Source organism: Heterocephalus glaber, unplaced genomic scaffold, assembly GCF_053883595.1.
Source record: "Heterocephalus glaber isolate CG9 unplaced genomic scaffold, H.glaber_assembly_v1.0 deba00001497, whole genome shotgun sequence".
NCBI classification, from domain to species: domain Eukaryota; kingdom Metazoa; phylum Chordata; class Mammalia; order Rodentia; family Bathyergidae; genus Heterocephalus; species Heterocephalus glaber.
The window spans coordinates 69,671,737-69,685,641 of NW_028258320.1; the positions used below are offsets into that span (position 1 = coordinate 69,671,737).

The 13,905-nt window shown below is 41.3% G+C and overlaps 1 protein-coding gene across 17 annotated transcripts in view; it reads left to right on the forward strand.

Annotated features, from left to right (window-relative positions):
* The window catches only part of Ablim1 (actin binding LIM protein 1), a 295,966-nt gene that overhangs the window by 174,728 nt on the left and 107,333 nt on the right, over window positions 1-13,905 (forward strand). The window lies entirely within an intron of this gene.

A 13,905-nucleotide genomic window follows, 5' to 3' on the forward strand; every position in this document is an offset into this window, starting at 1 on the left:
TTTTTGAGAAACCCTGTTAGCTAGAACCAAGATGGGTCCTATCTAGGGCGTGTTCCTTTGCAAAATGTGATGGCTGGTAAATCCCATGCAAGGAGAACCCATTGTGTCACAGAGACAGAGTTGGATATCATACTGTCCATCTTGACAGGGACAGAAAAATAACTGTAAGACTTTACATTAGAAATGACCTTCTGTAGTCATGGAGGTTGAGATATAAGAATGCTTGGTGAGCATGTGATTGGTAGTTTTCTGTGTTAAAATAGCTGTCTCTGCTTCCCCAAGGTGCAAGGTCGGTGATTTCTGCTAAGGCTTCAATAAATGCTTTGTTTAAATAATTCACCTGGAGGGAGTCTGGCATTTATTCACTTAACAATTTGCCGAGTACCTACAGTGTGTATTGTTTTTAGAAGTGGAGACAGACCCATGAGCAAATAAACCTCTTCCACCCTCAAGAAGCTTGCTTTCTAGTGAAAGCACACGGACAGATGCACACACAGAAATATCTAGTATGTGAAGAAAATTAAAGCAGGAGAAGGACCACATTTATGTGAGGCAATCGGAGGTCTCTGTCGGATGGTGACTCCTAAGGAGAGATTTGAAAACGTGGGGGCGATTTAGGCATACGTCAAGGATTTGCTGTCATTTAGGCCTTGGTGTCATGGGAACTGTGGGGACCCGAAGAGAACCAAGTCTCCTCCCCTCTCACCCCAAATCGTGGCCAGTTGCACTCTCCTTCTAATAAAGACATTGGAAATAACATCTTTTTTTTTTCTTTTTGGTACTGGGGATCAAACTCGGGTCCTTACACTTGCGCAGCAGGGGGCAAAACCACTGAGCTACATCCCCAGCCCCGGAAATAACATCTTGTAGATCATTTGCTAAGTTTTATAAGTCAGTGTATTCTGAACTCTGGGCACTAGGTTGGGAAGTTTGGCTTCATCTCTTTCCTTTAGGAGTTGGACCCAAGGTTGACCTTGGTTTCCGTGGAGTTTGCTTGTCCTTGGGAGCCCAGGAATAAATCCCTTTAGGTTCCGTGAGGCTTAATATATAAGAATGAGGTAACCCATTTCTGTTCCAGGAGAATTCTGCGCAATTGTAACAATGATTCCAAATCTTCCCATTAAAGTAGAACCCTTATACTTGTTAAAAATAAGAATGTTATGACCAAAGTATTTGCATAGAAAGTGGATTTGGATTTATATGACCTACTGATAAGTGACAGCAGCCTGAGTAGGACAACCACTGTGATCCTCGGTCCCTAGTCCTTTATAGTGTTTATCACCCCTCAAGCACAAGAGAAACAATTAGCCCCAGGTTGCTGGAAGGTGACTTGGGATAAGAATAGTCATCCCATTGTTTGGGAGGGCTCACTGTGAAAAAGTACATTGGCAAAATATTTGGAAGATTCTTCAGTCTAGTTAAGAAAAATAGGGTTTCCTGAGCCCTAGGATAAGATGACAACTGTGGCAGAGGCTCATGTCCATAAGACCTATAATAGGAATGACAGTGTCCCCAAATAGTTTGAAGGCCCTTAGTCCAGCTATCTGTGTTGCTAGGTGGACAGTGAGGCCCATGACTGTACTCAGGGTCATGTTATCCAATGATGACATAGACTCAGGTGCAGGTCTTTTGATCCCTGGCTTTTTGCTACTTTGTTTCATCTCCTCGTTGTTTGGCGTAGGAAACAGAAGCAAGTCATCTTAAAGGCTTCAAGAGCTCTCTGGCCACACAGTTGGGGAACTGTGTTTCCTTGTCATACCGCCACCAAAATGATTGTTCTAATAGTTATTTAAAATTTTTTAAGCCAACCACAGTAGTGCATGCCTGTAATCCCAGCACTTGGGAAGCAGAGATAGGAGGATTACCACAATTTCCAGGCCATGGTGGGCTACATAGTGAGCTCAAGGCCAGCCTGAACTGCATAGTGAGACCTTGTCCAAAAAACTAAAAAAAAAAAAATTGGCCTCATCTATATTTTCTATGTTTATACAACATACATATACACATAAAAAATGAACACTGTAAGTGAAAAATTTAATCAAATTTAAGTCCATTGCATTTTAATAAATTTAACAATTACTGCTTATGTGCAAGTTGTTAGGCCAAATCATATTTTCTCTTTGCTTCCAATAGATGAGAGCTCATTTCTATGCAACTGATTTGGTCAGAACATTTTATTTTTAAGAAGTGTTTATCTATTTAGACAAGTTTTCAAAGCCATTTATAGGGTGTGTGGGTGTCTATGAAAAAGGGCGCATATGCAAAATACCCAAACTAGACAGGGACACAAATACTAGAGCAATAGGAATTTTCAGCAAGGTGCTGAAATTTCATTGGAACATAATTAGAAAACATTTGGTTGTTATTTGTAGTTCTCCAAGAATTGCCCAATACTTCAAAACTACCCTGGTATGTCTTCAGTTCTGGTTGTTTGTTTTGTTTTTGTTTTTAACTTTCTCAGCTTGGCAAGAGGCTTCCTAAATAGAAGCAGAAAATGACCTTTTTTATGGGTGTATGTGAAATTTCTCCTTAATAATGTTCACAGAGTCCTAGAAATATATCCGAGTCCAAGGTCCTATTTTCCCTTTAAAATACTTTCTTCAGAAATGAGTTTGCTCTTCTGAACCATAACTTTATCTCATATTCTGTGGCTAGTTTCTGAATGAGAGGTCACTGAATAGGAGGTGAAGACCACATGAAAGGGAGAGAAGCAGGGGCGAAACGAGTGGAAACAGAAGCTAAGTCCAGGATATGATGAAAGTACGCACAAAATACTTTCCTTTTGAGCTGACCAAATGAAGGTGTAGTGTTCTGCTTCCCCTGTTCGGTGGCTACTGTGTCTGCATTGCCCTAATGCAGGAGACCTCTGCTCCACACCTCCTCCTTCCCTACCAAAGTTTTTCTGATCTGTACCTCTATTTTCTTCATGAACGTGCACATGGTACTCAATGTTGTACCAGGCTCTCTTCACGTTAGTAACTGGTTTACCTTGGGCATATTTTAAATTCCCATAACAACCCTGTAGGTTGGTATTAAGACTGTTCCCTTTTCAGATGAAGAAACATAGAGATGAAGTAATTTGCTCAGGGTCACACAGGCCCACACACAGGGGCTCCAGAGGCCGTGGCCCTCTCCCGACATAGTTATTTTACCACGTGTGCTGCACCTTGCAGCAGTGACCTGTCTTGTCTGCAGATGACCTGAGAGTCCTTATTCAAGACCGTGCTTCTGGTATATGCCACCGTTGCCTCCCTGTTATATCAGAGTTTGTTGAATGGAAACCCTCAGCAAGTTATTCCTAGAAGCACTACTTCAATAAAAGATCACTGCCCCCAAATTAGTTAAAATGATTGTTGCATCCAGTCCAATGCAGTTTCAGTTCAGTGAGTGATCAACATAACCTCAAATGGAGATCGTAGCAGGCCGTGCCTCCTAGAGTTATAACGAACATTAGCTTATGCTTTACGAGCTGATTCACGCTTTTTAAAAATATCATAGACAAGACATCATTCTCTTCCGTTGTTCTCGGTACAAGTCTCCAAAGTGTAATTCCACCCCATTCTTCATGTATTTACCAGGACCTGAGGGACTGGATTCCCATGGGCTATGGAGTGGTGCGGGGGGGGGTGTGTGTGTGCGCGCGCGCGCAACCTCGTGCGTAGGGACTTGGGTTCAGATTGTGGTTTTCTCCACAGCTCCCGTCTATTTCGGGCACCTGAGCAGGAGTGGGCTGCTGTCTACCGTCATCCTTCCCATTTCAAAGGGTGTCTGACTAGTGTCTGATTGCGTGTGGGTTCAGCAGATTGGCATGATGCGCACCCCCACACACATACCCAAACCTGTCTCTCTCTCCCTCCTCTATGCAGACCTCTATATATAGCATCGTCATTATTTTCACTCCCATTGGAACTCCCACAGGTATCAGGGCAAATGCTGTAGTGGGACTGAATTTAAATCATTCCAGATAAAGAGTCATGTGCATATTTTCAAAGGGGAGGAAGACATTTTCAATTATTTTACTTTTCTGTTTGGTGCCATAGCTTTTCATTGTCGCAAGATCATTTTCATTTATCTCCATGTTCTCTCTCAAAACATCATTTGCAAGTTGAGTGGGAATTGTCTGCCGAGGCACCTAACAGTGGGTGGAATGGTAAAGCTCATACCTGGGCCAGATCCTGGCTCTTCCACTTCCTGTCACTGTCTACCTCTCCGTCTTCCGTTGTCTCATCTGTTAAATAAGATAGTAGTAATAAGTACCTACCTTGTAGGATTGGATTACATGAGTAAATATATCAAAGTGCTGGTTACTTATAATTTCTAACGATACTGTCACTATTCAGGCATTGATTTCTGGGTTTTTGTGGAGGACAGCCCCCATTTCTTGTGGAACTTCCATTTTCATCTGCTGTTCATGACAGCTACATTTGTCCACTCATCTGATATTTTCTACCAGTATAAAAACCAAGAAAGGCCAGAACACAGCCCCACATATAGCCCATAGTTTATTGCAGTTTGACCCATGGCAATGTATTTTATGGCTGGATCCCAAAAAATGTCTGCCCCGCCTGCATCAGACGCATTCTTGCTGTAGGGCAAAATAGCAGAGGGGCTTGGCAGGGCCTGCTGAAGAATGTGGGTTCTCAGAGGTTACTGGCTGGTTCTCATCCCTGCTCTTCCACTTTCAGGGTGTGTGGCCTGGAGAACCCAGTCTGTCTACATCCCCATTTCCTTGCCTATAAAATGGGAAACAGTGATCATTTCTTTGTCATTGAGTTGTTGTGGAGAGCAGTGTAAGTGAAGTGCTTCAAAGATCCAGACCGTGAGCACATAGAAGTTTGAGCCATAACTCTTTAAAGCAGTTGTGGGACTAGAACCAGATATATTCAGAATCAGAAAGGAAAGACAGACATGGACACAGCATAGTGGATAAGAACGTTGGTTATATTTCACAGTGCCTGAATTTGGACACTGTCCTACCTCTCTCTCCCCAGCCCCATAGCTTCGGGCAGGTGATCTGATGTCTCAGAACCTCTGCGTCTTCGTCTGCAGCCTGGAAAATAGCTGCTTCACAGCACTGTTTCTGAGGAGCGAACAAGGTGCTGCTCAGAAGAGCAGCCTGAGGAGAAAGGGGGCTTCCAGACACAGTGCAGGAGACCCCAGTTAGAACAAAGGCTTTAGTGTTCTGAGAAGTGAACTTGGCTTCTTCATTCTGGACCCTGAGACGTGAACTTGAAAGGACAGAGTGACAGGGCCAAGTCTAGGGAGGCCTGAGGAGTTTGGCAGGTGTAGCTCCTGAGAATGGTTTTTAATCCAGAGCATGACCAGATTAAAAGAGAAAAACACTCTAGAAAGATGAAGGTGGTGATGGGGATAGTGGAGTGCAAAATCCGTGGTCTGAGATCAGGTCCCAGGAGACACTGGTGTGCGTGGTCCCAAGAAATGTTTGTGAGAAGTGATGGTTAGGGCGAATGAAAGGACTATGTTAAAGAAAGATGTAAGAGTCTGTCCATCCAACAGACAGCGCTACCTACTGAATTCCAGGCACTGCTCTACACACAGATAGATTCTTTAGGATACAGTTAACATGTTACATTATTTTGATACATTTATCACAACTGAGAGATACAATGAAGAAACCATAGATGAGCCAGGTTTAGTGGGGCAGCCCTGTAATTCCAAAGCTCTGAGAAGCTGAGTCAGGAGGGTCAGGAGTTTGAGTCCAGCTTTGGCAGTATAGCAGGACCATCTCAAAATAAAAAAGGGCTGGGACTATAGCTCAGTGTGAAGGCCTCAGGTTCAATCCCCTAATACAAGAAAAGGAAGAGAGGGAGGGAGGGAGGGTGGGAGGGAGGGGAAGAGGAAGAAAGGAAGAAAGAGAAAGAGAGACACACCAACCAACCATGGGTGTATAAACTGACATGTAATACTGCACCTTGATTTTGTGTGTGTGCCCACCTCCGCGCCCAAGATAATGAACTCACTGAATGCAAGGATCCTGTTATCCTCCTTGTGCTAGGATCAGCACATAAAATCCTAGATAAATATGCTGGACATGAACCCAGAACTTTCTCTGTCTTGAAATTAATCCTCTTCTGGTTTTCTAAATATTTTTTTTGCTTAAATTCTTCTATTGGTACATTGTAGGCATACAGTACATTTACATTTATCACTAGGTGCTTGTACCTGGACATGATGTATCTTGGTTCTTATTTTTTCCCCATTCCCTGTCCTCCCTTCACCCCTCCACCCTTCCCTATTTACATAGATTTTGTTTCCATTTTTTTCTTTTCTCATAGTTTTTCCTTTCCCTTCTTCCCTTTACCCTTCTCCTCCCACTTCCCCTATGCCTTTGGACCTTTTCTTCCTATTTCAAATTATCAATTATTCATTTTAATCATTTCAATCCTTATTTACACTTTCAGTTTCTCACACTAGAGAAACTATTCGGTATTTACACATGTGTGTCCTATTTATTTCACTTAAGAGTATGGCCTCGATATGCATCCATTTGGCTATTAATGACTCTAGTTTTTTGTTCTTTATGGCTGAGTAATACTCCATTTTATAAAAGAAAACCCCACACCTTCTTTATCCAGTTTCCAGTTGATGGGCACTTGGGCTGTTTCCCAGCTTTTGCTATTACAAACTGTGCCACAGTAAACATGGGTGCACATATATCACTGTTATATGATTCTTTTAATTCTTTGAGGAAGATCCCCAGCAGGGGGATAGCTGGGTCAAATGGAACGTCCGGTCCTAGTTCTTTGAGATATCTCCATACTGATTTCCACAGTGGTTGCACCAGTCTGCACTCCCACCGACAATGGAGAAGGGTTCCTTTCTCCCCACACCCCCACCAGCATTTCTTACTGGTTGATTTCTTGATAGCAGCCATTCTTTCTGGAGTGAGGTGGAATCTCAGTGTTGTTTTCATCTGCATCTCTAGAATGACCCCAGTGGTGTTGAACATTTTTTCATATATTTATTTGCTGCTTTTACTTCTTTGTCTGAGAAATGTCTGTTCATTTCAGATGCCCATTTTTGAATTGGGTCTTTGAATTTGGGGGGGTCTGATTTTTTTAAGTTCTTTATAGATTCTAGATAGTAGCCCTTTGTCTGAGGTACAGATGCTAAAAATTTTTTCCCACATTGTATGTTGTCTCTTAGCTTTGTTGGTGGTTTCTCTTGCAGTGCAGAAGCATTTTAATAAGATGAGATCCCAGTTGTTGATTCTTTGTGTTAGTTCCTGTGCTACTGAGGTTTTGTTCATAAAGTCTTTTCCTATGCCAATGTCTTCAAGATTTCTACCTAACTTATCTTCCAGCAAGTTTAGTGTTTCTGTCTTAATATTTAGATCTTTAATCCACTTAGATCTTAGTTTAGTGCATGGAGATAGATATGGGTCCAGTTTTAATCTCTGACGGTTGAAATCCAGTTTTTCCAACACCATTTAGTAAATAGGCTATCTTTCCTCCAATGAAGGTGGTTGGCTTCTTTGTCAATGATGAGGTGGCTGAGTATGTCTGAAGTTGTTTCTGCATCTTCTAATCTATTCCACTGGTACTCGGGTCTGTTTCTTTGCCAGTACCATGCTGTTTTATCACAGTAGCTTTATAGTATAGTTTCAAGTTGGGTATTGTGATACCCCCAGCCATGTCTCTGTTGCCCAGAATTGCTTTTGCTATTCTAGGTCTCTTCTGGTTCCAAATGAATTTTTGGATTGTTTTCTCTAGCTCTGTGAAGTATATTGTTGGAATTTTAATCAGCATTGCATTAAATCTATATAGCAGTCTTGGAAGTATGGCCATTTTCACTATATTGGTTCCTCCTACCCAGGAACAAGGGATGCCTTTCTATTTTCTTGTATCCTTTTCGATCTCTTTTTTCAGAGTGTTGTAGTTTTCAGTGTAGAGGTCTTTTGCTTCCTTCGTTAGATTGATTCCTAGATATTTCATTTTTTTGGATGCTATTGTCAAAGGAATTGTTTCCCTAATTTAATATTTTATTTTTATTGGTACATATTTGCAGTACATGATGATTACATTTCTCATGGGAAGTAGGTACAAATATATGACATAACTTAATTCTTTTCTTTTTGTCCCTTTCCCTCCCCCCCTCCTTGGCTCTTTTCTTTTGCAAAAGATCTATCTCCCTGTACCCTCTTAGTGTAGCTTTTGCCTTGCTGTTTAATTATTTATGCTTTGGGTTTATCACATACGAGAAACCATGTGATATCTGAGCTTTTGTGTCTGATTTATTTCGCATAACATTATGGTGTCCAGCCTTCTCTTTTTAAATGGTTGGTTTTAAGTGTTTGTTGTAAAACAATATAAACAGTGCAGAAAGTACAAAGAAGATGATAAAAAGCCCCTGAAGTTTCATTACTGAGAGATCATCTCCAGGAGCATTTTGGTGAACATTCTTCTGGATATTTCTCTCAGTGCTATAGTCATGTGTAATTACAGACATGTGTGAAATTTTCCATAGCGTTTTGTTCATGTGTCTTCTTCCTCAAAAAAGCACTTATTCTTCCAGGTCTTAAAAAGCTGAAAGCTCTGAAGTCCCCGGGGCACCTTGGCAGCAGAGGGCTTGTGCCCTGGCCGGGCTGTGACTTGCATTTTTTTTTACTGCAATTATTATTGCCATATAGCCCTGTTATTTCACGGTACATTTATCTCTCCCACTAGACTATCTACTACTTAATGGCAAGACTTGAAATTGGTTTTGGTTCTTATAAATAGCACTGTACACATACTAAACACACCAGTGTTGATTTTGTGAGCACAGTGATGTCTGTGTACAGGAGAGCTTTCATGAGAATAAATCTTAGCTTCCAAGGGCCCGGTGGTGGGGTCTGAAACTACTGCTTGAGTGAAGATGCCTTTGTGGTTAAGTACAGGTACAGTCAGGGGCATGAGGAATAAAGTGTATTGCCATGAAAACTCACTTTGATTTTCTCATCTTGCAAGCATTCTTCTTTAATGAAAAGTAAAAGAGTTAGTGATTGCTTCAGATAAATTTTTGACCACAGAATCACAAGTTTTGGAGAAAACTTGTTCAGTGGAGTATGTCTTCTCGTCCTGAGTGTCACAGTAGAGAGCAGGCACACCTCCTAAGCCTTTGGCTTGAAGGACAGGGGCATGGCCTAGGGTGCCAGTTTGAGTGTCGGTCTTCTGGGTACAGGGTAGGCTATGGGGAGAGGGTTTGGAATTTATATAGTAGCCAGAGGTTCATTGCAGAGAGGCAAGGTATGTGACAAAGAGAAACATTAACATTAAACATTTTTCAGGCTGAAATCTTTAACAATTATGAGTCAGGCAAAGAGCCCTTAAGCTCATTTAACTTGGGTTGCAAGAGAGGAAGGAAAGTTTCTGGTTTACAGGAAGTGGGTACAGCTGAAAGGTGAGTTAAAAAGTGCTTCAGTGGATGGAAAGTTAAATGGCATTTTGTTATTTTGTTTTCACTTCAATAGATACATGTCTTACGTAATAAGGCCCACGCCTTGTAACTTATCAGGAGAACTGGAATTCTAATGGCTGAACAGCGGTCATTTCCTCGTTTAATTTTTAAATAGAAGTAGAAATTTATCTGTTCAAAAAGGGTGCTAAGTGGAATATTCCTACAGGTTTTCTCTGAAAGGATATTGGAGAAATTACTGTTACTAGTTTTCCCTAGGTAAGGAGAAAGGGAACTAGGTGGCTGGGGACAGGGAAGGAAGCAAAGTGATTTTTTTACTCTGTGAAAAAAAAATTGTTTCACATGTATTTTTACCTGTATAAAACTAAAGTGTATTAAAAATAAAGTAACATTGATTTTATAAAAGAAAACAAAAGGCCTATTTCAGGCTGCAGTTTCCCTGGTTTGCCCTTGCAGTGACCTTCAGGCGGTGTATTGCCTGGTCACATGAGGAAAGTACTGAAACTGACATTCAATGCCTTCTGTTTTTCTTCCTGCCTTTGGGATATAGTAAATGAATCGATGTTTGCGAATGAGTCCCAAATCTGAGATGCTGACGTGGAACTCAAGTATGACTTCCTTTTTGGCAAGAGCCTATCTATCTATACTGGGAAACCACAGCCAGTTAAAGATTTATCATAAAACTTTTCGTCATGCTGAAGTTTACAACTAAATTAGGGAAATCGACTCAAGAGAAAGCCTTCTGGGCATAATTTTTTTTGGCAGTGAAGTTCACAGAGAGTGAAAGTAACCATTTAAAGTGGTCGTTTCAGTGGCCTTTAGTGCATTAGCAAAAGGCCACTTCTATCTAATCTCAAAACGTTCCCACCAGCATAGAAGAAAACTTTATGAGCATTCAGTAATTATTCCGCATTTCAGTCTTTCCCCAGCTGCCAACCACCAGTCTGGTTTCTGTCTGTATGGGTTTATCTGTTCTGGATACTTTATGCAAATGAAATCATGTAGCCTTTTGTGCCTGCTTCTTCTTTTAGGGTAATCTCTCCCCAGTTTTTCTAGGTCGTAGTGTTTATCGGTATTTCATTTCTTTTTGTGACTAATATTCCATCATATGGCTGTATCTCATTCTGTTTATCCATTTGTCTGTTAATGGACATTTGAGTCATTTCCATCTTTGGCCGTTGTGCACGCTGCTTCAGTGAACATGCATTACAAATATTTGTCTGGATAATTGTCTTTTGATTGCAATTCGGTGCAATTTTAAGAGAGCTTTGCTACAGACTATCCCAAATCTTGAAAGCAGTGGGTGCCAAGTAAATCGTTCTCCTTTCCTTTCCTTTCTTTCTCTTTTTTTTGGTTTGGTTTCGTTTGGTGGGGTTTTTTTGTTTTTTGTGTGTTTTTTTTGAGACAGGATCTCTTGTATTTCAGGCTGGTCTTGAACTCACTGTGTCCCCTAGGCTGGCCTCGAACTCACAGTGATCTTCTTGCCTCAGCCTCCTGAGTGCTGCGATTACAGATGTGCTCCACTACACCCAGCCGTGGCTGCCAGTTTTCCAAACCTGTCCCAGAAATTATTGTCCACTGGTGTTCACAGTGTGTCAGGCAATGGGCCAAGCATTGTTGAATGGCTTGAGGTGACTGCAAGTAGTGGACCTCATTCTGAGGTATCTATCTTGATCTCTCTCCCAAATTGTGGTCCTTCCTTTTCCTACCCATTTTCTTCCACTGTTGCTGATGTGAGCAGATGACTACACAGCCATTGCTCAACTTTCTGGTAGAAATGTGCCCCCAAATTTCCAAACTTGCCAGCAAAAAGGGGATCAGCTGAGGACATAGGTTTTGAGTTTCAGCCACATTACCTCTTTCTGCAGAAAGATGTGTAACCATTGTCTTTTGAGGGCTAACTCAGGAACCAAATAATGTTTGCAAGGCATGTCTGAGGGTTGTGAACTGTAAGCAGAAAAGAGAACTGCTCACGTGACACAAGGGACTACAAGTAGGGGCCATGTTTGTTGAGTAGTCACTTATACTGAAGTTATGACCTGAACTTTCCACCCATGCAGGTTAGAAATCAGTATCCTTGAGGTTGTCGTGTGATCATGGCCTTTCCTGAGAGCCTCCCATGATTAGGTGGTGCTTGGCTGTTTCTGCCGCTTCCCACCTTCCTCTTGTTATGTAGGTAACAGATTCAAGCATTATAGGGAAGGGAAAGGGGATGTTACCAAAATCCCTACAGTGGGTCCTGGTCTCCTGTGAGCCACTACAACACAAAGCTGATAAGAATAAAGACAAGAAATAAGACTTAGAGAAGAAGCTGGGTTTGGGGCCTGATCAGTGCTGCTCTGGGCCGCAAAGACAAGGGCACTGGGAGCTTACCACTATTTATTGGATTCATAGGGAATATCAGATGACTCACAGGGCAGTGATAATCCTATGCTGATGAGGATCCTATGTTGATGAGGATCTTTTGCTGATGAGGATCTTATGGTGATGATGAGCCTATGCTGATGAGGAGCTTATGCTGATGAGCTTATGTTGATTAGGACAGTGAGTTGAGCAAAATATTCTTACAACAGTAGGTGGGATGAGTTAAGCTGATAAGGAATTTGTCCTTCTCTTACTTGGTTCTCAAAGATCCAGGATCTTCAGCTGATGCCCTCTTGCCCTTGAGCATCACATCATCATGGGACTATTGAGGCCTCAGCCAGCCCTAATCATAATTTAATTGTGAAATGATTTTTCCCCAAAATTATGTAGAATGGCTCCCAACAAAGCATGATAGGATTGTGCTTTCTTTTAATGGTATTTGCGTCATCCAAAATAGTGGTGAGTAACCAGTTGGGACAGATGAAGAAGGAACCAGAAGGTAGTGATCTTTTGGTCCTGTCTTCTCCCACCTGGCCTGTTGGAACTGTGAGTTGGGAGTTTTGAAGTTGTTAGTGTATTTAGTAGGATGATGGTTTAGTCACTACACATAGCCCCTTCTTTTAGTTCTAGTTTTGAAAACATCCGTATGAAAATACATGATCTAGAGTTCCCATTGACAAGATGTTAAAACTAAAAGTTGGAGCAGGTGACAAAATAGTAATATTTATGCTAATATTCTTTTATTTCCTTTAAAACACTCTGTTACATTCCCAGGAAATACATCTGTGCGCTATTTTTATTTATTGCTTGAAGTAGTAGAAAGAGTGGCTCTTCAAGAGATTCATATGCAAGGCAGCAGACACCATCTCTAAGCAGATATTAAAATTCTTGGCTCTGAATAGTTTTTAATATGCCCCCAAAGTACATATTCTGCTTAATAAATGCCTACTCTCAAATGTGTAGCGTTTACTATGTTTCATGTACCCATATCATTCAGCCTGTTTCAAGCAGGCCTTGAGGAATTAAGCCTTCTTAGATAGATCAGAATCAATTATCAAGTATAGTCCCAAGGCATCCAAAGCCATCCTCCAATGGTAATTAGCAGAAAGTTTCAGACTCTTGATCCTATTGCTTTTGGAATTTGGGGCTGGAGTTCAGCCTTTCTTCTATTTCTTTGGTGATCACCATCATGGCTAGTAGCCCTTCCATGGAATTCCTACTTAATAAATTCTTAATCAATTAATTGAGAAGGAAGGACTCCTGGTCATGATTATAGGAAAAAAACACTAGTTAAAGGAGAGAGCTTCTTGACCTTTAAAATTCATGGTCTCCTCATAGGATTCTGTAGGAACTGGCTTAAGAGTGTTGATTAACAAGTTTGAAAGATATAAACGGTCTATATTTATAAAAACTATGACCAAAAGAAACATAGGCTATATTGCCAAATATTAAATGTTAAAGAGCTTAGAGGGTGGCGCCTGCCAGGTTGCTTCAACTGTCTATTAAAGGCTGGCAGTCTGTTGCTATTATGGCCCAGGAAAACTTGTTCGTTGCTTAGTTGTTTTCCAAAGACAACAAGAACCTCCACTTAAAATAGCATGTCAGAGGCTTCTCTGGTTTGTGATGTTTCCATCGTGGCCATCAAGGCAGCAAAGTGAGCAACTGACCTCAGTGGGGGCATGGGTGATATGGAAAGTCTAGTTCAAGGTTATGTATTCAGGCAACACACAAGACTTTCAGAATCGTTCTAGGTGACTTTTAGCACCAGAGATGTAAATTGTTTAGAGTGTTGAAACCCCCCTATGCCATAGAGTGGTAATACATTGTGCGTATATGAAAGTTCTGACTCCCCCAGACTTGTGTTTGTCTTCTAATCTTGTGTTGCTTTTTTGGGCTAATGGCAGCATAGAATTCAGAAGTTAAAATCCATAGTTTTTAAAAATAATTATTGAAAAGTGCTTAGTCTAACAAATTCAGTTTCACATTCTTTGTTGGACCCTATCCTTTACCCTTCCGTGTGTGTGTGTGTGTGTGTGTGTGTGTTGTGTGTGTGTATGTGTGCACACATATGTGCTGGAGATTGAAGACAGGGCCACGTACTCTTATCATTGAGCTACACCTCCA